The sequence below is a fragment of the Leopardus geoffroyi genome, chromosome B3 (assembly GCF_018350155.1).
Source record: "Leopardus geoffroyi isolate Oge1 chromosome B3, O.geoffroyi_Oge1_pat1.0, whole genome shotgun sequence".
Taxonomy (NCBI): Eukaryota; Metazoa; Chordata; class Mammalia; order Carnivora; family Felidae; genus Leopardus; species Leopardus geoffroyi.
In genome coordinates this window covers 106,043,476-106,069,554 of record NC_059337.1, presented here as the reverse complement: position 1 = coordinate 106,069,554, position 26,079 = coordinate 106,043,476, and the positions used below count along the sequence as shown (strand labels likewise).

The window sequence follows — 26,079 nt, the reverse complement described above, 5'->3', positions numbered from 1 at the left end:
GTCCTTTCACTTTTCCATTTCCACCAGAATAATAATATGCTTTTATGATCTTCTATTTCCATGTTTAAACTAACGATAAATACTGTGACTAAAAAAAAAAAAAAAAGAAAAAATATCTGAGTTAAATCTACTCTGAGTTTTCCTTAGGTCTGCCTGGCTTCAGTAAAATAAGAAGAAGGAGAAATCAAATAATTATGACCTAAAACTACAACAATGTTAATGTCAGTTGTATTGCAATTAAAAAAAAAGAATACTTTCAGGAGCCATTACTTAGAAGAGCATTAAAAACGAATGCATCGGGGCGCCTGGGTGGCTCAGTCGGTTGAGCGTCCGACTTCAGCTCAGGTCACGATCTCACGGTCCGTGAGTTCGAGCCTTGCGTCGGGCTCTGGGCTGATGGCTCAGAGCCTGGAGCCTGCTTCTGATTCTGTGTCTCCCTCTCTCTCTGTCCCTCTCCCATTCATGCTCTGTCTCTCTCTGTCTCAAAAATAAATAAAAACGTTAAAAAAAATTAAAAAAAAAAACAAAAACGAATGCATCTGCTTTAGCCATGTTTTCCATGAGGGCTTTCATTGATCTCTTGGGATAACACACTGGCCTGGAAGATTTTAAACCTTTCATTAGTACCACTTGGAGGTGTATTCTCCCGTCATACTACCAAGCCAAGGCTGCTCCCCACCATCCCTGTCACCCAAGACCAGGCCCCCACTCTAGTGAGGCAATTTCAAAGTAATCCTACCGCTAGATCGAAAGTTTTGCGATTCAGACTTGTAGGCTGGATTGCTGAAAAGGGACATTTTGAGCCCGTCTAAATGAGCCTTTCACTCCACAGTTCCACCTAGAACCTTGGGGACAGCTAGTTCTAACACAGTCGCCTCCATATTATTACCACATCCTTCCCGTTGGCCACGCCCAGGAATGTGATTCACAGACATTCTACACCCACACTCCCCTCACCTGCTACATCTTTGCTGTGGCCTCATTCGGCTCACGCTTCCTGTTCTATCAGGCCAGGATAGATCCCTTTCTTGGCAATGATGTGGCTCCCATTGGGAACCTCTTTACATTCACTCCTTCAGACCACTTCAACTCTTGTCCCTTCAGACTCATGCTCAATACTGTCAGGCCTCTGCTTTACCTGTGTTCTTTCTACCTTTGTCTGCATGCTGAAATTTCCTCAGTCTTCCAGACTTGGATACCTGACATCATCTGTGATGACCTCTCTGATCCTAAGTAGAGAGAAGTTTCTCTACTGTTAATTATAGCATATATTCAAGCTCCGTCCCCTACAAAAGGTGTAGATAGACTTTACCTTATTCAAGTTATACCCCCTTTGAATACCTAATAGGGTTTTACACACCCAGAAATGCTTCTTGGATGCAACTGAATAATTTCCATACAGCTTGTATTATTGACAAACTTTGTATTTTCCTCTCTAGATTATAATATCCAGAGACAATATAAACTATTGCAAAAATCATAGGCTTTGGAGTTTGGCAGCATTGGGTTTGATTCCTGGCTCAGTCATTATGTAGTTTGTGACCTTGGATAGCTAATGCCTCTGAATCTATTTTCTCATCTGTAATGTAGATTTCATCATGCCCTTGCATTATCATTTTGGATTTGAGTTTCTGTGCAGACTGCCTGACACAGATAACGTCTCAATAAATAGCTTTTACGACTTTATAACTAGGTGTAATAATTGTCTTTGCAGAAAGAATCTGCATGGCACATTTGATGGTGACTTCCCTCTAGTGTTACTTTAAAAAAAAAATGTTTGTTGAGAGAATGGAAATGTGGTAATGAACAAACTTGGAGATGGGGTCTTGACCCAAAGTTTCTGGGAATTAGTCTGCGAGAAATGTGAATGGGTCATTTCTCCTTCTCTTGAATCCCAAAGAACCAAGTGGGATTCTTCTTCCACTAATTTATTCCTGGCTGTTGTGAACTAGGAATGAGACAGCTGTTTGAGTGTGTGAACCAAGAATGTGTCTCCCAAACTCTGAGGGAAACATTGGAACTGTTCCAGGTTTTTGTGGACATGAGTGACTTTAAACTTGGACCAACCTTTATGGCTATCCCAAACTGTGTAGAAGGAGGTCACGGTGTCCCTGTATTCAAATGTCCTAGTGGCAGATCACTATTGAACTGGCAGTGTCACCTGCATTGTAATGCTGGGACACACTGAAGGGTAAGATGGGTCAGCTTACTACAGAGGGAAGCTCCCAGACGCTAAATAACAAGTTGGAACTCTAGGGAAGAAAATTATCAATGGTATGCTTTTTACTTCAAAATAGTAACCTAAAGAAGAGGAGGAAAGGAGGAGGAGGGGGAGGGAGAAGTACAGAGGAAGAAGGAGGAAGAGGATGAAAAAAGGAAGCTCTGCTGTTCTAGACACATCATGATTGAATCTTTCTGATCCATTTTAACACCATATAAAGTAATTTTAATTCTGCTGTTTTTATAGATGAAGGAACTGAAGCTTAGACAATTTAAGAAATTTGTCCAAGATCACACAGCCATTGTGACCTCAATAAGGTGAGATTCAAAATAATGTCTAAATAGCCCCAAACTTATGGGTGCCCTTCAATACTATTCATTCATGTATTAAATAAATATCAGTTGAGTACCTATTTATTATCTCTTCTGGCACTGAGGATATAACAGTGGACAAAATAGACAATAATTCTTGTCTTCCTGGAACTTGCATCCTAGTGGGAGGGTTCAAATAACAAATCAATCAATCAATCGGTAAGATACACAGAAAGTGAGATGATGAAGAATGCCCTAGAGGAGAGTAGAATCATGAAGGGAGTGGTGGAAGTGAGGGGCCAGGGGCCCGCCACTTTTTTAGAAAATTGCTTGTTTTTTTAAATTCCAGTATAATGTGCATTGTTATATTAATTTCAGGTATACAATATAGTGATTCAACAATTCTATACATTACCCATCCTCCCACCCACTTCCCTTCTGGTAGCCACCCGTTTGTTCTCTATTATGTAAGAGTCTGGGTTTTTGTTGTTGTTGTTTATTTCTTTTTCTCTTTGATTGTTTAGTTTCTTAAATTCCATGTTTGAGTGAAATTACGTAGTATTTGTCTTTCTTTGACTTGTTTCACTTAGTATTATACCCTCTAGATCCATCCATGTTGTTGTAATGGAAATTTCATTCTTTTTAAGGCTGAGTATTATTCCATTGTGTGTGTGTGTGTGTGTGTGTGTGTGTGTGTGCATATTCATATATATACTCACATCTTCTTTATCCATTCACCTACAGATGAACATGGGCTGCTTCCATAATTTGGCTATTATAAATAATGCTGTAATACACAATAAACATGAGGGTGCATATATGGTTTTGAATTAGTATTTTCATATTCTTTAGGTAAATAACCAGTGGTGGAATTACTGGATCATATGGTAGTTCTATTTTCAATTTTTTGACTAATCTCCATACCTTCTTCCACAGGGGCTGCACCAGTTTGCATTCCCACCACCAGTGCAAGAGGATTCGCTTTTCTCCACATCCTTGCCAATACTTGCTGTTTCTTGTGTCTTTTATTTTAACCATTCTGACAGGTGTGAGGTGGTATCTCATTGTGGTTTTGATTTGTATTTCCCTGATGATGAGTGATGTTGAGAATCCTTTCATGTGCCTGTGAGCCATCTGGATGTCTTCTTTGGAGAAATGTCTAGGTCTTCTCCCCATTTGTTAATCAGGTTATTTGTTTTTTGGGTGTTGAGTTGTAGAAGTTCTTTATATATTTTGGATACCAATCTTTTTTTTTTTTTTTTAATTTTTTTTTTCCAACGTTTATTTATTTTTGGGACAGAGAGAGACAGAGCATGAACAGGGGAGGGGCAGAGAGAGAGGGAGACACAGAATCGGAAACAGGCTCCAGGCTCTGAGCCATCAGCCCAGAGCCTGAGGCGGGGCTCGAACTCCCGGACCGCGAGATCGTGACCTGGCTGAAGTCGGACGCTTAACCAACTGCGCCACCCAGGCGCCCCTGGATACCAATCTTTTAACAGATATGCCATTGGCAAATACCTTCTCCCATTCAGAAAGTTGGCTTTTTGTTCTGTTGATTGCTTTCTTTTCTGTGCAGAAGCTTTTTATTTTGATGTAGTCCCAAGAGACATCAGGAGATCTATTTAGAAAGATGTTGCTATGGTGGGGACTGCCATTTTAAATGGCACAACTAGGGAATACCTCACTGACAAGATAAACGTTGGGCAAAGACCTAAAGGATTAAGGAGGACAGTTGTGAGGATCTAGGAGTAGGCTTTCCAGGCAGTGGCAGTGACAAATGCAAAAGCCCTGAAACTAGAATATTAGTTCATTTTTATGTGTGTGAAGAACAATGGGGAAGCCAGGGTAGCTGGAGCAGATTTACTGGGGGAAGAGTGGGCACTCCACAAAATCAGAGTGCTGTTGCAAACAAGAGAGAATGGATGCTATGTGATTGAAAACAGCATTAGCGCATACAGGATATGTGGAGGAAATTCATAAAAGAAATAAATGCATAGATAATGTCTGTGATTGAACCCCAGGAGTTGAACTCCTTAACTCCAAAGAGTTGAACAGGAGATGGGATGGAGCTTAGACTTTCCATTTAATATGCTTCTCTACTTTTTTTTTTATACCAAGTCTATATTTCATTTTTAAAGTTTATTTAAACAAGGGAATGAGTACTCATAGAAATGTACCTAGGTATGGGCACAAGAATACTTATTTCTTCACTTTTCATAATAATAATAAGTAGGGAACTGCTTTTAGAAAATGGACTATGCATAGAAGGCAATATAAAGATAATGATAAAATAGATCTACATACTGGTGTGGAAAGAGGCCTACAGTCTAGAACTCAAAATACTGGAGCAAGAAATTTATCTTATAGATGTAATTGAGTAAACGTGTCTGTTTATTTATGTGCCAATGTACAAAATTCCTCCAAAAAGTTGTTCCTGCAATAATAGCAAAACACAATGGAAACTATCTGTTCAAATTATGGAACTGGATAAAAAAAGCTAGCACTCTAATGCTAACCTATTAAACAGTCATTTAAAGTTACTGCATAGATCTGTATTTAGCATGAATGATGTGAAGTACATTTTAAATTGATAAAAAGCAAGTTTTAAAATTGCAGATGTGGAAGAATACACTTTTTCTTTTTAAAGAGAGAGAGAGAGAGAACAAGCAGGGGAGAGGGGCAGAGGGAGAGAAAGAAAATCTTAAGTGGGCCCCAAGCTCAGCACGGAGCCTGACGTGAGGCTCAATCCCACAACCCTGGGATCAGCACCTGGGCTGAAATCAAGTCTGACGTTCAACTGACTGAGTCACCCAGGTGCCCCAGGAGGATTCACTTTTTATAAAATATCCTAGAATATAAGCTCCATGAAAGGAAGGACTTTATTTTTAGCACTGTATTTTCTATACCTGGTTCCTACAGCATGGCTTACACACAACAAATACCTGTTAAAGGTTTAAAGAATAAATAAAAATGTGCACCCACACACAAAAACACAAAACCAAAGGACCTGTCACAATATGTTAACAGAATTTATCTTAAACCAATAGCATTTACGTGGTTTTTACTTTTCTTCAGACTTATCTACTTTTCCTAACTTTAAAAATTAACATATATCACGTAACCAAAATACCACTCTCACTTAATGTTTATTTAGAGGATTCAAAGTCTCAATACATTTCAAGGCTAAGAGTTTTAGAAAACACCTAATGTTGAGAATAACTACGATTCATCGTTTTCTGCTCAGGACTCAAACAGGGTTGGTTCACTCAGCAGGACCACTGACTTCTACTGGGTAGAAATGGTAGACTTCTACCATTTCAAGGTGCTGAGAAGGAGAGACTGAACAAATAAAAGGTAAAAACCAAGCAGAGTTTCTAAGCCAAAATAATTTCATGGTGCTGCTGGATCCTAGAAGGCATGCAAGGTATAGCTGGTCCCAATCATTTGGGAATTTGATGAGTATGGTTATTCTTGTTTTACTTTTTGAGGCTGTGCTTGCAAATTAGGCAACTGCCTCTTGTGGACTATCCAGTTAGGGTTCCCCAGGCGTGGGTGTGATGTGCACACGTACAATCAATTACGCATTTTCTTGTGAAAAATGATGCCTTCATGAAAAAAGCAAGAACAAAATACGGACTTGCCAGTCGGCCTGAGCAGGAATAAGGCAGAGGCTTTGCATTTCCACTGGGACCAGGGAAAGAGCAGTTGGAGCTGGACCAAAGTGAGTTGGCTGTTTCTTTAATAGAAGGTTTAAAAAAAAAAATCTAGACAGACCTACCTTCATCACGAGGCTATAGGGATACCTCTGTTGTTGTTGTTGTTGTTGTTGTTGTTGTTTTGTTTTTGTTTTATTTTGTTTTTTACCTCAGAATTCTATAAGAAATTTAAGAAGACTTTTCCTGGACTTGTATAACTTCTACAGCCTGAAGAGCTGTGAACTAAAATCATATGAACCCCAGGGTTTCTGGAGCTGTTTCTTCCTTTTTTTTTTTTTTTTTTTTTCAACGTTTATTCATTTTTGGGACAGAGAGAGACAGAGCATGAACGGGGGAGGGGCAAAGAGAGAGGGAGACACAGAATCGGAAACAGGCTCCAGGCTCTGAGCCATCAGCCCAGAGCCCGACGCGGGGCTCGAACTCACGGACCGCGAGATCGTGACCTGGCTGAAGTCGGACGCTTAACCGACTGCGCCACCCAGGCGCCCCATTTTTATTCTTTTTTTTTAAATGTGTATTTATTTTTGGGACAGAGAGAGAACACAAGCAAGAGAGGGGCAGAGAGACAGGGAGACAGAGAATCTGAAGAAGTAGGCTCTGTGCTGTCAGCACAGATGTGGGGCTCAAACTCACGAGCCACGAGATCATGACCTGAGCCAGAGTTGGACGCTTAACCAACTGAGCCACCCAGGTGCCCTTCCAACTCCACTTTTTCGGTCTGTGGTCATGGACAAGTTGCTTAACCTCTTGGAGCCTTAGTTTCCTCATATGTAAAATGGATATAATAGTAACACCTCTCTCCTAGGCTTGTTGTGAAAAACAAATCATGCAAAGGCTTGAAATAGGATTTTTGTGTTATTTTCACATTCTCAAATGTAAGTAAAACACTCATCTCTTTTTTTTTTTAATTTTTTTAACGTTTTATTTATTTTTGAGACAGAGAGAGACAGAGACAGAGTGAGATCGCGACCTGAGCCAAAGTCGGACGCTCAACCGACTGAGCCACCCAGGCGCCCCGACACTCATCTCTTAAGACATCATTAAACGTAAGTCACCTTTTGCATCTCTGATCATTTCTGGGAATCCTTTCCTAGGATGGGAATTCCTGGTTAATGTCTATTTGTGTTTGATACCTTAGCAGAGTTTTATAAAAATAAAAAAAAGCAGGGAATTCAGGCCTCAAGAGACAATAGTGAGAGGAATATATTCTATGAAAAAAAATTAGTATTTTTCATTTTAGTTGGTCTTTTGGTCACTCTCCCAACATTATAGAGTAGATTCACCCACTTCCTCTAAACTTGAAGTCTTCCTAAAGAAGAAGTCTTCCTGTCCTTAAATTGAAGTAATTCGGTCCGTTCACAGGTCAAAATTAGCTAGTAACAAATCAACATGTCTATTCTGGGGACCACTCAGATGACCTACTAGAATCATATTTTCTTTTTCAGTTAAGGATTCTCATTTTGCTTTTTGAAGAGAAAAGTGATTTAAACAAAAATCTAGGCTTTTTCCTCCATACAACTTTTGAAAACTCATAGGAGCACAAGGAGTAGGTAAGAGAGTCCTTTCTGGAAGGAGCCTTATTGCAGCCCCCAGGCATAATTTTATTAAGCAGTTTAACTAACTACTTAATTAGGCAATTAAGTAGTTTCATCAACCAATTGTCAATTTCCTCAGGTACACTTTCATTCATCCTATGTTTTGATTGGAAATGTTAGTATATCTTTAGCTGCCTGCTTTCCACAACATCGAAGAAAGGCCATAGGCTTTGTCCTGAATTCTTAATTACTAATCCTAGAATTCTCTACCCATCATAGCAGACAAAGAGAAAATAAGGAAAGGAAGAAAGCATCTTCTGGTTTTTCCCTACTTGGAAAATCCTTTCACAAGACCCACTTCTACATAAATCTTTGAATCTTTAAACTACACATAAAAGTTATTTCAGGTTAAATTGCATTAAACTCATGAAAAAATATTTCATTGACTCCCAGCAGTTTTAAATGTAGATTCTGTGGTGGGTTTATATCTTGAGAAAACGCTTCATTCAAGGACACTCAAGAACTTCCATCTATGCTGCGTCTGCTGCCCTCCTGTGGCTGTCTTGGATCCTAACAACCTGCAAAGCCTTTTTTGTCCCTCTGCCCATCTCCCCCTTTGTCAATGGCTTTCTCTGCCAGTGAGCCTCCTCCTGACTGACTCTCCTCTAAGGTATCTGAAGGAATTCAGTCCTTCAATGACTCATCCAGATTCATGGCTCCATCTTGACCCAAGACTGTAATGTTATCCTCTGCTAGACTCATATCTCCTTTCCGGCCCCGATTCTCCCACGTGTGACTAAATGCTTGCTTCCTCTTTGATGGAGAGTATACATTGTTAGTAATGGTGCATTCGGTGAGGTGATCATTTGTCTCAAAATGATATTTTCAGTCCTTGCTTATCATCTGGCCCTTCATTGGCCAGCTTATCAGGCTGGACACATTTTTTAGCAAAGCTTGGCTTGTTCACTGAGCATTTAATAGGCATTTCTGGGGCTACTTATTCTAGGGGGGGGTCTTTTCCCAGAAGCCCTTTTCCTATGTTTTTGTCTTTCCCACCATCCAGTTAAATATGGCTTTTCCTGGTTCAGAGAAGCTCACAAAGATTTTTATCTCCAATCTAAGGAAGGTCTAATTCAGAGTCACTTGCCAAAATGAAATGCCTGATGCAGTTTATGGGAAATTAATCATTTAGCTTTTCCTGGCACTTTCTCAAGTTTTTGGAAATGATTTCCTCTTCTCTCCCAATGGAAACAGCTTTTTAAAATTAAAATTGAAAAATATTTACGAGGGAAGATGCCAATTTCATTAAAAGCTAAAGACAACATTAAAAATGGGCTAATAAATGGGGTGACACAGAGATCTTAGGATAAGGACAGTTGCCTACTCATTGTCTCTTAACTAAACACACCAGTACTAAAAATGCAGGTAAACTGGATACATGACACAATACTAGTGAGTTAGCAATTCAAATGGATACTAAATTCTAGTATTCTCTACCTCTGTGAGCAGGTCACTTAAGCTATCAGTGCCTCAGTTCACTCACCTTTAAAGTGGAGATAATAAGGGGCGCCTGGGTGGCTCAGTCGTGTGGGCATCTGACTTTGGCTCAGGTCATGATCACAAGGTTTGTGGGTTTGAGCCCCACGTCAGGCTCTGTGCTGACATCTCAGAGCCTGGAGCCTGCTTCGGATTCTGTGTCTCCCCCGCTCTCTGCCCCTACCCTGCTCACTCTGTCTTTCTCTCTAAAAAGTAAGTAAACATTAAAAAAAAAATTCAAATGGAGGTAATAATACATACTTTTAAGGGCTGTTATAACAAATATGTGGTATATTTGCAAACTATAAATTGGGATACAAATATAAAATAGTATTGTTTACACCCCATCATTTTGGAGATAAAATTAAAAGCTACATCAAAACAGCCAACCAACAAAGATCCTCCTCTAATAGGTTCTTTATAAAACTTAAGCAACTAAGAACTGATAATTCATACAAATACATTTTATTCCAGACAGTTTCCTGTATTTTTCTGCCATAAATGCAAGAATATTTGTAGTGTGCACAACTGATGGTCTCTTACATTGAAGGAAAACTTCTAAGTACGAGTAGACTTTAGGTTGAAATTCACAAAGCAATGAAATTGGATTTTAGGGAGAAAATAGGGTAATGCCTAGTTAGATACTGTCACAAGAGTCTCTGGCCAGTCTGAGTCTAGTTGATTTTAAGGCAAAAGATTGACTTGATCATCGTACTGGAGAAGTGATCGTCTTACTAGAGGAAATATGATCTAAAAGGCGAGAGCATCATCTCAGAATTAATAAACTCTACATGACCTGGAGAACACAATCAGGAATTGCCTTCCCAATTCCTATGCTATTCGCTGCCATGTGCAACCACCTTGTGTTGTCAGACTTCGTTCTGCACAACTGCTGACTTGCGCTCACTCACTTGGGTCTTACGAAGCCTAAACTGCCATTGTAAGAGTTCGATTCTATAATGGCTCGATTTAAACACTGCAGTTATTTTTGGCACAGTAGCCTTGCCAGATAATATTTTAAAAGAAGCAGAACCCCTGTTACAACCAATCCCACATGGAATTCCAATTTATAAAAGAGTTCAAAGGAAGCTGCTCCAGTTGAAATAGGAGTTGAGGAAGAGTCTAGATCTCTCTGAGATTCTCCCTCAGCTCTCTCTCCCATCTTCCAACAGTGGCTCCCACGCAAACTTCAAGGATCTTTAAGACTCTAGGAAACACAGGTTGGAAACATTGTCTATGCTACAGTCGGGTGGTTTTCTAAATAAGAAATTAGGATAAACTCTAAAATAAAGGAAGGCATCATGAGAGAAACCAAATCAGTCTCTAGAAAGGAGAATGCTTGAGAAGGGGAACAAGGGAACTTTCTAAAGTAATAGTAGTGCTCTGTACCTTGACCGGGTGTAAGTGTAAGCATTTCTCAAAATTGAACTGCACACTTAGGATCTCACAATATGCCTCAATAAAAGAACAAGGCTAGAGCCAGGCTGCAGCTATTAAGTCCCAGATAAATGCTGATTCGTGTTCACCTAACTAAAAAGATGCTCTGTCATTTCAATGGGTTTCATCTATAAAGGTCAAGTTCATGTTTATGGAGCACCACAAATTTTTGGCTAGTTAATACTATAATTCCAAATCAAGTAACACAGTCCAGTGCATCAGCTCAGGGGTTGCAGTTATGTACCAGTATTTAATCTCGAGTCTTTATTTATATTTGATCAAGATAAAGAAGGATGTTACAAGCCCTTATTAAATTTATTAATGCTTTGCATCACATAATTATGGTGAGAGCTAATACTGGAGCACCCTAGAGAGCATTCCTAGAAAAATGATTCCATAAAAACAGCCTAGTTTCAGGTTAAAGTGAAGCATTAATTCTCAAGTGGTATTAGGAGTTAGGAGTTTCATTCCAAAACAGTGGTCCGTATTCATGTTGGTTCTTATACACATTTGTGAATCTGATGAGATGGAAACCTTTCTCCCTCAGATACGTACATGCATGTGTACACACACACGCACACACACGCACACACGCACACGCACACACACACACACACACACACTAAATGTTGGATACATTTCAGAAACTTACATTCCCTGAAGCCTATTCATGAATTCAAAGAATTCCTTCACTGAATATTTTCTCAGCTTCAGAAAGTCTCATTTGAGAATAATCACTATAGTTTGGTAGAATAACAAAAAAGTTGTCCAGGGGGCAATGATTTGATGCTCTGTTCCTGAGTGGGTTTCCTGTTGTTGTTATTATTGCTGAGAAATTTATTTTCTACAAATTGGCTCATGTCTATTAAAGGAATATCTAAGATGTGTGCAGCATTGTTTGATTTTCAGACACTGGCATAAATGCCGTATGATTTACCTTGGGGATTTTACATAATAGACATCTATTGAATCAAATCTTAAACCCATACGATTTTCCCAACAATGCTAGAAGATTTCAGTCTCATTCATTGATAGGAAACCTTAGGTACAGAGATATCCAAGCTGATATCCAAGCTGAATTAGCGAGTCAATACAAGATTAAAAAAAAAAAGACTGAATCCTTGCTCTGGTACTGGCCCCTTTTCTTTTGGCTATGTTGCCAACCAAATGTTTTAAATAAATAAATAGCAACAACAATAATAGAATAGTTACCATTTGTTGAGCAGTTTCAAGCATTAAGCTATGAAATGCTCAAAAAATCCACTCGGAGCAATAATTTTGAAATCAGAATTTTAAATGTGGATTCACACTGAATGATGATCTTTAAAAAATAATGTGAACATATTCTTCATCATCTGGTGATTGTCTTAACACTGAGTGTCGCTACTTCATCTTAGTGTTTGAGCTCACGCTTATCCCCGCCACTGTGCTCATGCCGTGTGGAAACTAAATAATTTCATGGCATCCTACACAAAGAAAGGTTTCTGGCAGTCCAACTGGAGAAATGTAATGACAGATCTGTGTTCACGGAGCGCAGAGTAGCTTGAGAAATGTGCTCAAAAAAATCCTTGTTGTTGATTGAATAGTTTTGAAAATAATATTTAACTTTTCTTCCCGAATGCCAATTTAGCAGCAAATGTTATAGTAAGTGTAAAGAAATTCTGTTCCCACTTCCAGAACTAAATGGATTAAATTCCTATTTAATGTGGATTTCAATTCCCTAAAAATATTAACCTTGATGCTAATCTTTAGCAATTAATAAAAATTGGCATGTAAGAATTTCTTGCTTACAGAATTTTGACAAATTACAACATTTGACTAACTCGCACTATCAAACAAACCCTTGGGGTTTTAAATTTCAGTTTGTACAGCATATTTATGCAAGTAAGCCTTTTCTGCACTGGAAACAAGTGAAGCCAGAATGTTGCAAGTTATAGAACCTGACATGAAGCCTCATCATTTTAAAATTAAATTCAACATTAGTGTCAGTGAACCTTATCTGTCATGTTAAATGAATACTGTTAACTTATATTGTGTTTTTATTTGCTTTATGTGTTTGTTATGATTTTAATAGTTATTGTTGAATAGGCCTGTAAGCGCAAATTACTTATTTCTAGTTTTAGGTTTTTATGCTTGAGTAATATCACAATTAAAATTCTAAATCAATATTTGAGAGGTCTAGGACTAGATTTCCTTTACAAGGGCTCTACATATCACTCAAGTCTAAGAAACATAGGTCCAGATTAGCACTGGTTAATTTATCAGTATTGTTGAGATATATTTTTGCCACTTAGGTATCTAATTTCTCAAGTTTATGTACAAGGGTACCATGAGAAAGTTTGTCAGGTATCTTGATGAAACCAATACATTTTTGGTGCCCTTTTAAGCATTTTGGATACATTTCTGGCTCTCAGGTGATCTTTTCATTTAGTGATGCTATAAAAAATAATAAATTTTGGAATAAAGCTTGGGGGATAACTCGGTCTCTCTAGAGACTCAGGGAAAGCCGTATTTGTTTCATGTGATTCACTCTGAAACCCATTCTTCACCACAGAGAAGACAGAAGACAAAATGGAACATAAGGAGCTTTGATTTTGGGTAGGAAAGGGCCACAGAGAGAGATGGTCTCAACACTGGGTTAGGGGGTCCACTCTCTCTTTCTCTCCGTCTCTTCCTCTGGTAGGAAGCATGATGCGGCCATGTCAGAATGGCTAAAATTAACAGCTCAGGAAGCAACAGATGCTGGCGAGGATGTGGAGAAAGGGCAACACTTTTGCACTGCTGGTGGGAATGCAAACTGGTGCAGCCACTCTGGAAAACAGTATGGAGGTTCTTCAAAAAGTTCAAAATATAGCTACCCTATGACCCAGCAATTGCACTACTAGGTATTTATTGAAAGGATACAAAAATGTTGATTCGAAGGGGCACATGCACTGTTTATAGCAGTGCAGTCAACAGTAGCCAAATTATGGAGACAGCCCAAATGTCCATCGACTGATGAATGGATAAAGAAGATGTGGTATATATGTATACAATGGAGTATGACTCGGCAATCAAAAAGAAGGAAACCTTGCTATTTGCAACAACATGGATGGAACTAGCGTGTATTATGCTAAGCGAAATTAGTCAGTCAGAGAAAGACAGATATCACATGATTTCATTCATATGTGGAATTTAAGAAACAAAACAGATGAACATAGGGGAAGGGAAGGAAAAATAAAATAAGGTAAAAACAGAGAGGGAAGCATGGTGCCTAGGAGGCTCAGTCAGTTAGGCATCTGACTTCAGCTCAGGTCATGATCCCACCGTTCATGATTTTGAGCCCCACATCAGGTTCTGTGCTGACAGCTCAGAGCCTGGAGCTTGCTTCAGATTCTGTGTCCCTTTATCCCTCTGCCCCTCGCCCACTCATACTCTGTCTGTCTCTCTCAAAATATAAACATTAAATTAAACAGAGATGGAGGCAAACCATAAAAGACTCTTAATTATAGAGAACAAACTGAGGGTTTCTGGAGGGGTGTGGGGTGGGGGCATGGGCTAAATGAGTGATGGGCATTAAGGAGGGCACTTGTTGGGGTGAGCACTGGGTGTTACATGTAAGTGATGAATCACTAAATTCTACTCCTGAAACCAATACTACATTATATGTTAACTAACTTGAATCCGAATTAAAAAAAAAATAGAATAAAATAAAATAACCTGGAATCTTAATAGCCAGTTAAACTTATTGCTAACATTTTGTTGTATTGCTAACATTGTATCCCTCATAGGTATAATTTAAACAACAAAAAAGACCTCTCATAGTCTTTAGTAACCATTATTTTAGGATTGTGTAATATTGTGCAGTAACAAGTATCCCATTTATTTACCTCATCGGGGTGCTCAATATCTTCCCATTTTTTTCCTTTTCTTCCTTCTCCTTCAACTCTTCTTCTTCTTCCTCCTTTTTCCTACTTATAAAGAGATCTGTATTAAGCACCCTTGTAAATAAATCTTTGCACTCGCCTATGATTATTTCCTCAGAGTCCATTTCTAGGAATAAATAATTGTGGCTCAAAAAAAAAAAAAAAGAGTATGTTGCCTCTGCTGTAGGCCAATATCTGCCTGTATCTTAATCACCAACTATAATTAACTGTAGTGTTCTGCCTCCTTTTGGAAAGCGGTCATATCTACCCATTCTAGGTCCTGAAATGGGGATTCTATTACAGGTTCAGATTCTAGTCTCTGCCAGTCTCTGGACACAGGCCCCATGGACATGAAACTTCACCTCTGTTTTCTGGTCTCCTTTGAGGCTATGAGTCCCCAGGGAAACTATCATGCATGGTGGCATAGTATAACTGACCCATTGACTTTAATTCTTCCCAGCTCCTATCCCAGCCTGTGCTATACTGTAGCGACTCTAAACCTCAGGACTAACAGAATTCCCATATTTGGTCTCTCCTAGCCATAAGACCTGCAAGGGCAAGAACCTTGTTCCTTTTGCTTATCTTATTATGTTGAGCATCCAGCTTGGTACCCAGCATATAGTTGGCTTTCAATAAATACTTATTAAATGAATGAGTAAATGAATGCACGTCTTGAAACATGTCTGAACTTACCAATCAAACAGAGACCTGAAGCATTTTTTTCCCACTTCAGAAACACAGATGATTGTTTTTAATGCCCAAGTTATTTCATTTGTGTGGTCTCTGAATCCAACAACTCTTTGCTTGTGGTCATTCTAGCTTCTAAAGGACTAAAACAAAGGCTTTCCTCACACCTTTCTCAGTCGCGGAGCAGGAGGAAATGCAATACTCCCAGGGCCTGGAAGCCGGCACCCTGTCTGTTCCAGGAGGTTAAAGAGAGGGGGTTCCAGCTGTCCAAATAGTGGAGGCAGAGACCTCTCCTTTACCTCAACACTGGAGGGAATTTTACTTTATTCTGCTCAGAAGTCCAGAAGTCCAATGTGAACACAAAATAGGATTTAAAAATCTGTTCCCAGGAAAACTTGTGTAGTTACAGTAACCATAGCACTTGTTCTCTCTGCTTCCATAGAGATACCCCCCAACCCCTTGCCCATTGTCACACTTGAGCAAAATGCACCCATGTACTGAAGTAATCTTATTTTTGCCTTTGCTTGAAAATGCATCCGTAATTTTGCTCATTTTCATTCTCATTTCAAATAAATGTTCCAGAATGAAAGGGCGTGATTATGATCTAACTCTCAAATCTCTACTGGAAATTCAGATTACTCACCAGGAATCCAGGACCTTCTCACACCAGAAAAATCTAATTTCTTGCTATAAAAAACCACACTGTCGGGTGGCTCAGTCAGTTAAGCATCCAACTTTGGCTCAGGTCAGGATCTTGTGGTTCGTGAGTTCAAGCCCTGCATGGGGCTCTGTGCTGAGCCTGCTTCAGATTCTGTATGTCTCCCTCCCCTGCTGGCTCTCTCTCTCTCAAAAATAAATAAACGTTAAAATAAATAAATAAAAGGCTACACCGTCATTAAAAAGTGACATATTTGAGGAAAGTTAGCCTAACCAGAAATAGAATGATTAATCACACCTAGCCAACATCTCATCTTAACATAAAAATTATGTCAAATTTTCAGTATCCCATTGTGCGTCAGGATGTTAAGAGTATTTTCAAGTAAAAGGCCACAGCCATATTCCTGGTCCTGCACACTTTTCGTCAAGCAGTAGAGTCTACTTTCCTTCCTCTTGAACTTGAGGTGACCACTGTGAATGTCGCCTAAACAAAGACAACACGGCAGAGGTAACACTGCAAACTTCCAAGGCAAGATCATAGGAGTTCTCTCTGGCTCTCAGTCTTGGGACATTCACTCTTCCAACCCAAGGATGACATTGTGAGGAAGCTCAGGCCACAAGGGGAGGTCACATGTAAGTGCTCTGGCTTGACGACCCCCCAGTCAGACTCAACTGACGGCAGCATCACCACCAGAGCTATGAGTGAGCAAGCCTTGAGCCTGTAGGTGATTACAGGCCTTGTTTTCAAACCGCCCCACCTGAAGCCCGAATGAAGCAGGAGCAAGCTATTTCCACGGCGCCCCGCCTAAACGACAGGGCAAAATAATAATTGTGGTTATTTCCGGCCACGACACCTTGGGTTGTTTGTTACACAATAGACAACCAGACCAGTCAAAGACTATATTGTCTCAATCCTGTGTTCATTTAATCCTCCTAACAACTGAAAGGTAGGTATGATTAACTCCATACTGCCAGCGAATAAACAGGCATTGTGCTAAGTTCTGGAAATACATTAGTGAAGATGGCTGACATGTTTCCTGCCGTCACAAGCTTGCAGGGCACACTGACTATGTTCCTTTCCTTTAGAACCATAAGCCATTGGGGGCGCTCCTGACCCTTCACCCCTTCACTATACATACGAGAACAGAAATCATGTGTTTCCCTAAACATTGTCTTAATCATAATACTCTCCCACAGGAATAAATTAGATCATGTGTTTCTCTTGGCTTCAGATGCAGTGTGTGTGTGTGTGTGTGTGTGTGGTGTCCTTGCATTAGAATTTTACAGACTGAGTCTTTTTTTTTTTTTAACGTTTATTTATTTTTGAGACAGAGAGAGACAGAGCATGAACGGGGGAGGGTCAGAGAGAGGGAGACACAGAATCTGAAACAGGCTCCAAGCTCTGAGCTGTCAGCACAGAGCCCGACGCGGGGCTCGAACTCACAGACTGCGAGATCATGACCTGAGCCGAAGTCGGCTGCTTAACCGACTGAGCCACCCAGGCGCCCCTACAGACTGAGTCTTAAACGATAATGGTTGGCTTCCTATTTTTCATTTGATCCTCTTAAATATGTTTTAAACTTTCTTATTATTCCATAAGAATAAATACACAAATAAAAATATATTTATAAAATCTAAAATATAAAACCTAAATACGTGTTTATTGAAGGAAAGTTAGAAAATACAATTAATACAAAACTAAAACTATACAAAAATGACAATATGGACATAGGCATCCAGAAATTTGTTATGCCTACCTACGTATATCTCTGTCAAATGGTGGAATATTGCTGAGGGACACAAGACTTGTAATTTCTTGCATTTTAACCTCATTCACATTAGTACTAGAAATGAAATGATGGACGCTTAAAATCAATGCAAGTAAGGGGCGCCTGGGTGGCTCAGTCGGTTGAGCGTCCGACTTCGGCTCTGGTCATGATCTCATGGTCCGTGAGTTCCAGCCCCGCGTCGGGCTCTGTGCTGATGGTGCAGAGCCTGGAGCCTGTTTCAGATTCTGTGTCTCCCTCTCTCTCTGACCCTCCCCCGTTCATGCTCTGTCTCTCTCTGTCTCAAAAATAAATAAACGTTAAAAAAAATTTTTTTAAAAATCAATGCAAGTAAAATCAACTTGACTTTGAAAAGTGTGATGAGTCTAAAGAGGACTCCCTTCAATTATTTTTTATTTTCTTTCACTTCAGGAAAGTAAGATAATTCAAATAGAGTATCCCTAATGTTATAGGACTCCTCAACCTGTTGGCTTATGTGTATTCCTGTATACTTACAATTATCTCAGATCTCCAAGTTCATTAACACATCGGCTGTGACTTTGAAGCCTTGGCTATGGAAGTTGTACTTCACCCATTAGCAACATCCCACATTCTCAGATGGCAACCTCTGGATTCCGTTTTAGCTGATTGTGGCAATCTGGGTTTCATTATTTAAGAGAGATAAGATGACAGATTGGGCTGGTTCCCACTATCTCAGAATAGCAGCCTTAAGTATTTGGAAAATGTGAACGCAAAAATATTTAGGGATTTGAAGAGTGAATGCTATTTGCTGTCTGAAAGAGAAAAAGCAGAAGATTATCACCCACACAGTGTTGATATTGGGTTTTATCTTCCTGAAACAAGCAGACTATGGGTGAAAGAGTCTGGTGCCATTTACCGTGAGACTGGGACTTAACTCATATCTCCAGCATCTCCCATTTGTTTCCAGCTTCATGTTTAGTTAATCACAGTAGAATCTGGGTACCAACATGTTTTTAGTAAATACTGTCCAGATCTGCCAGCGATTTCAGCTGCTCGTGGCCATGTAGAAATAGAAAGCAGGGAAAGCAATGAAGAGGAAAAGAGCTTTCCATGAGGGAATGTTCAGAAAGGTTTCATAGGTTACAGTTCAACTGTGAATTTCAACTTACTGCACCTGTTCTCTTACAGTATTCACACATTAATGAAGAAATGATCCTGGAAAAGAAATCATTTTGGATTATCTTTTGTTTTTAATCACATGGAGGGTTATTTTTATTTTTATTTTTTAAATGTTTATGTATTTATTTAGAGACAAAGAGAGAGAAAGTGGGAGCAGAGGAAGGGCAGAGAGAGAGAGAGAGAGAGAGAGAGAAGGAGAGGGAATCCCAAGCAGGCTCCACACTGTCAGCACAGAGCCTGACACGGGCCTCAATGTCGCCAACTGGGAGATCATGACCTAAGCTAAAATCAAGAGTCAGACACTCACCCGACTGAGCCACCCAGGCAAACCTGAGTGATATTTTTAATATCCAATGGCTCATATCTGACAATCTTTATTTCTAAAAAGAATTCTATTTTCAACTACTAAACGTGGCTCTACACTTAAGGGACTGTCTTCCTTCAGCAGTGAATGGAAGCCATGCACATTAGGTCTTAGCTCTAGCAAAGATCAGTCCTCAGGAAGCCTGCATTCTTGCCATCCCTCATATGATACTCCGCATTTAAATTAGACCACCCAAATGGAATAGAAATGTGACCAGCAGTCATAAGCGTAGTAGAAAATATAAAGCCAAAATTGAATGACCCAAGAGATAGTTGCCGTTTATACTCTCTGCTTCCTCATGGTGTTACATGTGCATAAATAAAAGTACCAAAGATAGGAACAGAAGGCCAGATTGAACAGCTGGCAAATGTATGACAAATCTATAGTCAACTCACCTTCTGATTTCATTTCAGTTCTTTGCACCGAACAGTTCCAGTTCTCTAGCAATTCATAAGCTTATGGGAGAGTCATTATCTTGCTCTGCAACACTAACTCATTTTGGGGTGAAATAGGCAGTGAGATTGCAGGAGGTTACAACAGTTGAACAAAGGAAAGCCAATTCAATATTATTTTTATCTGACTGGGCATTTTAATGTCACTGGGAACAAAAGAGTTCTCCTCTTCCCTTTTCTTAACTGTGACCATCAAGGAAGACTTAGAAATGCTATTATAATTATGGCTTACGTTTCATAATTTCTTGATTCCCTGGAGTATATAGAAAATGAAAAGATAATGTTTTACCTTGAAAGGCTGAAATGGAAAAACCTCCTGTTCGTGAAATCTCTCTGGAATGGAGTGATTTGTGTGATTGCAATCACAGAGCCAGCTAAAATAGCATACGAATTCTCCAATGTCTTCCTTCTGTCAAAAAGAACATTTCGTTGAAACTACCTTTATAGCCTGGAATGGCTGTCTGCTTTCCAAAAAAGAGTTCTAAATGGCTATTAAGCAACCAGTAACTCTGCCTAAATGTGGAGCAATTAGAACCATTTTCAAAGTTTTGAAAGATTGTTCTAACCTCACCCTTTCCTTTGCCAAGACTTAGATGGAATCAAGAAAATAAGGGGCTTGGGGATGAATAAGACTGAAGACGTAAACGAGTCAGCGCGATGTTTGAAAGGGAAGTGTGTCCGCACCTTTGGAGCAATTTTTGAATTTTTAATTATTATGATTAACTCTGGAAAATGGGATGTCATACATCACAGAACATTTCCTCCATTAAAAAAACAAAAACCCTCATCGCATCAACCTCAACCCACATCATTATGCGTCTATGCAAGGCCCATCCTTTTTAAATCATTTTTCTCCACTTTCATTCTCTGTAGTGTGGTCATCTTCTCCAATGTGCTTGATATGTGTTCATATGTATGAATATACACTTATAAATATACTTTGTGTGTGTTAATTTACATAATGGTATTGTGGTATAGATACTCCGCAACAAAAACAACATTTTGCTTTTAAGCTCTACCTCTTTGGCTCTATGCATATCAGATGCTTTGTCTCTATCACTGCATAGTAGTCCATGGTGTGAAGTCACTGCTTTCTTTATCATTTTATCTTTTATCTTCATCATTTTCTCTTTATCATTCCCCACTACGGACACTTCGGTGGCCTCAATCTCCACCACAATAAGCAACACTTGATGAATATCCTTGTACAGTCTTTCATGGATCTGTAAGAGAGTTTTTCTTTTTCTTTTTTTAACTATTGCTATTTTTTAAGTATATTTATTTATTTTGAGAGAGAGCGTGCAAGTAGGGGAGGAGCAGAGAGAGAGGGAGAGAGAGAGAGAATCCCTAGCAGGCTCTGCCCTGTCAGCGCAGAACCCAATGCAGGCTCAAACTCACCAACTGCAAGATCATGACCTGAGCTGAAGGCGGACACTTAACTGAGCCACCCAGGTACCCAGAGAATTTTGCTAAAGTATGGATCCAGTGGGGCAACTGGGTAGCTCAGCTGGTTAAGCATTTGACGTCGGCTCAGGTCATGGTCTCGTGGTTCGTGAGTTCAAGCCCCACATCGGGCTCTGTGCTGACAGTTCAGAGCCTGGAGCCTGCTTCAGATTCTGTGTCTCCCTCTCTCTCTGTTCCTCCACCTCTCACTCTCTCTCTCCCTCTCTCTCAAAAGTCAGTAAACATAAAAAAATTAAAAAATTAAAAACTTAAAGTATGGATCCAGGAGTAGGATTCCATAATTATATATGCCAAGCTAATTTTACTAAGTACCCTCGGCCCTACCCCTCTTGCTTCTCCAGGACAGCCAGGCCAGTTTCCTCTTCCACCGACGGTACACAGTTTGCCTCCTCACATTCTCATTAATATTTGATGTCCTTCTAATTTTTGATAATTTAATGGGAATAAGGTAGCACCTTGCTGTTTTAACAACACTGAGATTTTCCAGGGAGGTTGAGTTCATCTTGCTTGTGTGAGGATAGTTACATTAAGTACGGGCTTGCTGTTGCTTCAAAGTTTGAGAATGGGAAAGAGAGTCTGTATGAGTGTTGAGCTGAAGGAGGTGCTCCAGACAGATGTGGATGCCCAGCTTAGACTGTTCCATGAGTCCTCCCAATGATTCTGTAAACTGCACATACCATTTAATAAACCCCTTTCTGCTTAAAATAGTTAGAAGGCATTTTCTTGTTGGCAACTAAGAAGGCTGGTTTATATAGTAATCGGTACCATAAGTGGTTGCAAACCCTCAAGGAATAAAATGGAAATCAAGGATAGGTTATTCAGATAGGTTAAGCGTGAAAGCAGTGAGGATCTGCTTCCCATTATAATATAGGTCACTACAGCATTTTATCTGTGGACTTTCATTTTTCCATATACATTTTGGAATAGATTTGATGATAGTATCAAAAATACTCTTGGATTTTTAGTAAAATCATATTGAATTTATAGAACAATTTGGGGATAATTGACATTATTACAATATTTTGTCCATCAGTGAACATCGTATGGTTTTCTATTTGGGTTTTATTTTATGACCTATAATAATATTTTAAAAAGTTCTCCATAAAAGCTTTGTGGATTTTTGTTGGATTATTTTCATTTCTGGGTGATGTCCATTTCTCCTCTAGTCCAATAATAATCCTGTTTGATACACAGGAAATTATGAACCCTATTTTGTTAACCATTATAACCACATTATATGACAACTGTAAAATAGAAAGGGAATGACAAAGAAAAAAATTAAAAAAACTTATTATGTATAAATATCTACTTACAGGTTTTTTAATGCTCTTCTGGATGATTCCTGGATTTCTCATGCATTTTCTAGTTGGTTGTTGCCTGTACAAAGAAATAGTATGAGCTAAGGATACTATCTACACTCTCCTATTCAATCAGCTTCCCAGTTGATTCAACTTTTTAAAATGTAGATTGATCTTTTCATTTTCAAATAATGACTTTCCTTTCTTCCTTTCTAACCTTTAAACTCATTTATTTCATTGCCCTATTTCACTAAAACTCTAATGCTGTGTTGAACAGGGTCAATGATAGAGAAAGTCTAGTCTTGTCTCCAGTCTTAAAGGGAATGCATAATAAAAGAAAGATGAATAACTTTGCAATCTGGCCTCTCCATTTGCCACCCCCTTTCCAGGAATTGTCTCCCTCAGTTGTAACCAGCCGTCCTTGGAGTGTGCAGTGCTAGAGAAGGAGGGAAGGTGGGGAAGCCCAGGCCCTGTTTAGTTGTTTGCACTCATTTTATTCCTCCCCATCTCTCCTTTAGCTCAAATATCACCCTTGCATTAATCTCACTGATCTGGGCTTCTAATTTGCTGCCTCAAGTTTAGACGGAGAAGGCAAGAGCCAATCAATGCTCTCTTTCTATACCCATGCTATCTTCCATCGCCTCTTCCCTTCCGAGGCTCTTACTTCAGCTAGGACTCAGAATGGAGCCAACTTCTGTCTCCCCAGGGACTTTTCAGTTTTTCCAATATTTTCTTAGATCCACCATTTTCTTTCTCCCTTCTGTGACATCTTCAGGATTGGGTTTAGAGTAGGGCTCCAGAAATTCCTTCAGGTAACATCTTAAATTTTTGCTATCCTGGAATGTTGTCTAAAAATGAAAAGATAAGAGATAAAACTTGGTTGACAATGTAATAAGGAGGTAGCCACAACCTGCATGCCTACTGCATTATCTGTGAAATGCTATGAAAGTTGGCCTCAGGTGCCTGGGTAGCTTAGTTAAGTGTCCAACTCTTGGTTTCAGCTCAGGTCATGATCTCACAGTTCGTCGGTTCAAGCCCTGCATCGGGCTCCGCACTGACAGCTCAGAGCCTGCTTGGGATTCTCTCTCTCCCTCTATCTGTCTCTGCTCCTCTCCATACCCCCCGCCCCATCAAAATAAATTAATTAATTAAAAAAAAATAAAGTTGACCTAAGACTAGAATGGAGACTAGAACTGACCAGACCTCTGTATACCTCAAACTAAAAATAGATTTCCCTAAAATCTTGAGGGTTTTCATAAAATCTAGTGTCACAGTGCTGAAAGACACATCTTGATCCTTTGTACAGAGTGAGAATAACAGAGAAAGTGGCTGCAGCTGAAGAAGATGTACTCATATTGTATTTCCATGTGTCTAAAATCTAATTTTCAGTCTATGGGGCTAGATGTTGTGAAATTGGGTAAGAGAAAGAGGGAAGGTGACAATGGGCAGATCATACACAAAAAACTTTGGCCAGAGGTCTTTGCCCTTGAACACCAAAAACTGACAGAGACATTTCCCAGGGCAAAAGAAACAAACAAACAGATAAGATGGCATTTATGATAAACCTAAAACAGCTTTGGACTGCCCATCTTGGGCCTCCTCCTTCTTCCCCACAATATTCTCTAGTAGGAAATTAGCACTCCTCCAAGATGAGCAATCATCAGACAAGTACTGATATTGGACCTGTGCACAGATATTAGATCTAAGTGGAAAAGAGGAAAGGAACATAAACAAAAGACAAATTAAAACTTACATCACAAAGAAGATTTATTTTTTAAAAATATTTACTTATTTTGAGAGAGAGAGAGAGAAAGAGAGAAACAGAGAAAGAGAGGGAGAGAGAGCCGGTGAGGGGTAGACAGAGAGGGAGAGAGAGAATCCCAAGCAGGCTCCGCACGGTCAGCACAGAACCCGACAGGGGGTTCAGACTCATGAGCCACGACCTGAGCCAACGTCAAGAGTCGGGCACTTAACTGACTGAGCCACCCAGGCGCCCCATAAAGAAGCTTTTAAAATGAAAATCTAAATGAGCAAAGAGTTCATTATCTCAAAGCAATTACAAATCATGTTCACTCCACACAGGAACTGCTGCTGTTGGAGTCCCTCATTTTATGTGACTCCAGGTCTTTTCTCATACCTACTCCAGGGGAAATACCTTCCTCATCTAGCTCTTGGTGAGAGTCTCATCACCTCCCAATCTTGGCCTTTCTACTCTTCCCAGGCTGGTTTGTTTTCCCATGTATGAGCCAGTCACCACACACTTGAAAGGTCCCAACGATGCTCACCTCCCGCAGCCTCCATCAAATCTCTTTTGGAAGCAGAAAAATTACCAAGCAAATATACTGTATAAAAGAAAAACATAAATGTTGTAAAATTTGATTTTATGTAAGCAAAAGATAACATTAATTGCATGGATTCAAAAACCAGAAGGATGTTTATATAACTATAGGCAAAAAATTATTATTTTCAGTAGCATTTATTTTTATTTTTGTTTATTGTTTATTTATTTTTGAGAGAGAGAAAGACAGAGACAGAGACAGAGCACGAGAGAGGGAAGGGCAGAGAGAGAGGGAAACACAGAATCTAAAGCAGACTCCAGGCTCTGAGCTGTTAGCACAAAGCCCGACCTGGGGCTCGAACTCACACACTGTGAGATCATGCCCTGAGCCAAGGTCGGGGCTTAACCAACCGAGCCACCCAGGCACCCCTCATTTAGTTTTCTTTTTAAAAACTTGTGTTAAAAATTTACATAAAATTTTACCATTTTAACCATTTTAAGGGTACAGTTCATTGGCATCAAGCACAATCCCATTTATGTGCAGTCATTACCACTATCCATCTCCAGAACTTTTTCTTCTTTCCAAACAGAAACTCTACCCATTAAATAATTACACCTAATTTCCTCTTCCCCTCAACATTTTTTGTCTCAATGAATTTGACTACTTTAGGCCCCTCATATAAGTAGAAGCATTTAGCATTGTTAAAATCAAATAAATCACATTTTAGGGGCACCTGGGGGGCTCAGTTGGTTGAGTGTGCGACTCTTGATTTTGGCTCAGGTCATGATCCCAGGGTCATGGGATTAAGCCCTGGGTCGTGGGATCAAGCCCTGGGTCAGGCTCTATTCGGAGTGTGGAGCCTGCTTAAGATTCTCTCTCTCTCTCTCTCTCTCTCTCTCTTTCTCTGCCCCTCACCCCTGCTTGTGCTCTCTCTCTCTAAAATAACTAAAAGAAAATGTAATTTAATTTAATTTAATTTAAAAATCACATTTTATTTTTCTATTAACCTCTACTTTGCACACTCACCATTCTTGTTGTTCTCCAGACTGATTAGAAAGAGGTTTGTTTTAAGTCCCAATTGTAACCATGTTGCAGGGGGCTTTTCTTGGTACCAATAAGCAAGTCTCTCTGAGCTTTAAATGTACTAATACTGGAGAAAATTTATTCTGGATGGAGAAATAAAACTGAAAGAGAAAGTTGAGAGAGTTCTACAGAGAGGAAAGAATCACAGAAAAGACCCAGCTAACAGAAGCCAGTGTCTCTCAGTGGATTGTGTAGGTTTTTTTTTTT

At 39.5% G+C, this 26,079-nt stretch overlaps 2 long non-coding RNA genes across 5 annotated transcripts in view; both read right to left on the bottom strand.

Annotated features, from left to right (window-relative positions):
• Nucleotides 1-9,378, bottom strand: part of LOC123583918 — a 179,587-nt gene extending 170,209 nt beyond the window's left edge. For all 4 annotated transcript variants that reach the window (XR_006705047.1, XR_006705049.1, XR_006705046.1 and 1 more), the window contains exons 1-3: nucleotides 9,327-9,378; nucleotides 2,631-2,711; nucleotides 1,139-1,229 (exon numbers count right to left, since the gene is read on the bottom strand). This is a non-coding gene — a long non-coding RNA (uncharacterized LOC123583918). The remainder of the gene's footprint in view (nucleotides 1-1,138; nucleotides 1,230-2,630; nucleotides 2,712-9,326) is intronic.
• Nucleotides 9,379-20,036: 10,658 nt separating this feature from the next.
• The window catches only part of LOC123582299, a 38,766-nt gene continuing 32,723 nt past the window's right edge, over nucleotides 20,037-26,079 (bottom strand). Inside the window, exons 3-5 of the long non-coding RNA XR_006704302.1 lie at nucleotides 23,175-23,358; nucleotides 22,526-22,589; nucleotides 20,037-20,157 (exon numbers count right to left, since the gene is read on the bottom strand). This is a non-coding gene — a long non-coding RNA (uncharacterized LOC123582299). The remainder of the gene's footprint in view (nucleotides 20,158-22,525; nucleotides 22,590-23,174; nucleotides 23,359-26,079) is intronic.